Raw genomic sequence first — 2689 nt, forward strand, 5'->3', positions numbered from 1 at the left:
ATATATATATACACACACACATACATATATGTATATATATATATGAATATGTATGTATGTGTATATATATATATGTATGTATATAAGTATTGACACGTATATGAATGCATATATATATATATATATATACATATATATATATACATATATATATATATATATGCATATATGTCTATATATACACACACATGCACACATTATCATCATCATTTAATATAAATATTTTGCATAGAAAAACCTTGTGTTAGAATTCAATATATATGTACCTCAGTAGTTAACCGGTACTTGCTTTATCAACCACAAGAGGGTGAGAAGTAAAGTTGACTTTGGCAGAATTTGAGCTCTGATCATAAAGGCAGGCAAAACACCACCAAACATTTCACCCAGCGTCCTAGCGAGCCTGGAAACTTGCTGCCTTCAGATCAGGAAATAATAGTAACTTGGCATGTAAAAAAAGCACCATTCGAGTGTGGTTGATGCCAGTGCCGCTTGACTGGCTCCTGTGCCGGTGGCGTGTAAAAAGCACCCACTACACTCTTGGAGTGGTTGGCATTAGGAAGGGTATCCAGCTGTTGAAACACTGCCAGATCAAACTGGATCCTGGTGTAGCCATCTGGTTTCACCAGTCCTCAGTCAAATCGTCCAACCCATGCTAGCATGGAAAATGGATGTTAAATGATGATGATGATGATGATGATGAGGATCCTTTCTACTGAAGGCACAAGGCTTGAAATTTTAGGGGGAGGGGACTAGTTGATTACATCAACCCCAGTGTTCAACTGGTACTCATTTTAGTGACCCTGAAAGGATTAAAGGCAAAGTTGACCTCAGCAGAATTTGAACTCAGAATGTAGTGATGGGCAAAATACCGTTATGCATTTCGTCCAGCACACTAACGACTCTGCCAGTTCACTGCCTTAATAATAATAATAATAATAATAATAATAATAATAATAATAATAATAATAATAATAATAATAATAATAATAATAAGAAGAAGAAGAAGAAGAAGAAGAAGAAGAAGAAGAATAAGAATAAGAAGAAGAATACAGCAGCTGGTTATGGATCATGAAATGATAAATCGTTAGGATTAATTGTTAATTACGTTAAATGAGGATAACAATCCTATTTTCTAGTTGTCAGTCAGGAGTAAAGTCCTTCTGGCCATTCATGTCCTATGGAGTGGGTGGCTGTGTACAGGATATTTCGTGGTGAGTGTGTATGCGTATGTGTGTGTGTTTGTGTGTATGTGATGGCCAATTGGCTGCTGAATAATGCTGTCCTCACTAATTGTTGTTGTTTTACTCCGGACAAACCCTGACCGGACAGATGCTTGGAGATTTGGTCATTCTGTACGTCTGGGACTTGGTCCAATGTGTCCTTCCCATTTCATTGTTGTTTAGTCTCACGTTAGCACTGACTGAACGAACCAATCATCAAAGATGGTTCCAGGCATGACCATCAAGTCAGTTTAGAAATACATTCAGCAAGATATTGTTTATTGTCTTCTTTACTTTTTCCAAAACTGTTCTTATTGGAAGTAATTTAGTTGCTATTTCTGGTATGATTATTAACCATGTAGGCTCCCTAATTCATAGATTGTGACTTGAAGGCGATTTGGCTGCTATTTCTAACAAACATATAGAGATTCTTTCTTTGGCTTAGTCAAGGAATAAACAGCAAATTAAAGAGCGAACTTCCGAGGTTCTGCTAGTTAGGAAACATATGTAGGCTGGATTTTACCTACCCAATTCCCTAAATTTGGATGTGCGTGTGTGTGAAGTTCAGACAATGTGTACAATACATACTCCTTTACTCTTTTATTTGTTTCAGTCATTTGACTGAGGCCATGCTGGAGCACTGCCTTTAGTTGAACAAATTGACCCCAGAACTTCAGAGATTAAGTTCAAATCATTTGAGCACTGCAACAAATTTTCTATATTAAGTATATATAAGGATATATATGTGTATATGTGTGTGTGTGTGTGTGTGTATTGTGAAATCATAAATCCGAAGGAGAAGCACCCTTTAAGATTAGAGCAGTAGAGTATTTAGATAAAGATAGTTATGGCCTGTCAATGGGGTTACCAAGGGGTTTCACGTCCAGAAAACCCTTAGCTATACACACGTCTTGTCTGACAAGACATATGTAAAGCTAAGCACTTTATGGACCCCAAACCCTGGGTAACCCCATGAACCAACCATAACTATCTTTCTCTAAATATATATATATATATATATATATAGCTTTGTTGATATGAACAGGAAAATAGAACTCAAAATGTGAATATATATACGTTTTTTAAAATAATAATTGGTAGAAGTTATAGAGTGACCCAAGAGCCAAATGTTTCCTGCATTGGCACTTATGATTAATGCCAATATCTGAAACTTTATATATGTCAAGTTTCTTTTTGGCTTTAATAAAATAGTATTTTGGTCTACCTTTGGGATTTGAGTACTAGTTTTTCTCGGATGTGCTTACCTGCATGTGTGTGCATATATATATAGGTATATATATATAAACGTGTATGTATATATATATATATATATATATATATATACATGAGTGAATAGACAAATGAAAAAGAAGAGGGTACTCAATACATTTAACAGGAGTTATATGTATTATTATTTAAAACAGTTTGAGTTGGTTCTGTGTTACTTCAAGTTTCACAGGGTCCTCATG

At 35.2% G+C, this 2689-nt stretch overlaps 1 long non-coding RNA gene across 1 annotated transcript in view; it reads right to left on the reverse strand.

The window, feature by feature from the left end:
• LOC106871846 (uncharacterized) overlaps positions 1–2689 on the reverse strand; it is a 12735-nt gene that overhangs the window by 9025 nt on the left and 1021 nt on the right. The gene's annotated exons all lie outside the window — the stretch shown is intronic.

This window comes from Octopus bimaculoides, chromosome 26 (assembly GCF_001194135.2).
Source record: "Octopus bimaculoides isolate UCB-OBI-ISO-001 chromosome 26, ASM119413v2, whole genome shotgun sequence".
In the NCBI taxonomy this organism is placed as follows: domain Eukaryota; kingdom Metazoa; phylum Mollusca; class Cephalopoda; order Octopoda; family Octopodidae; genus Octopus; species Octopus bimaculoides.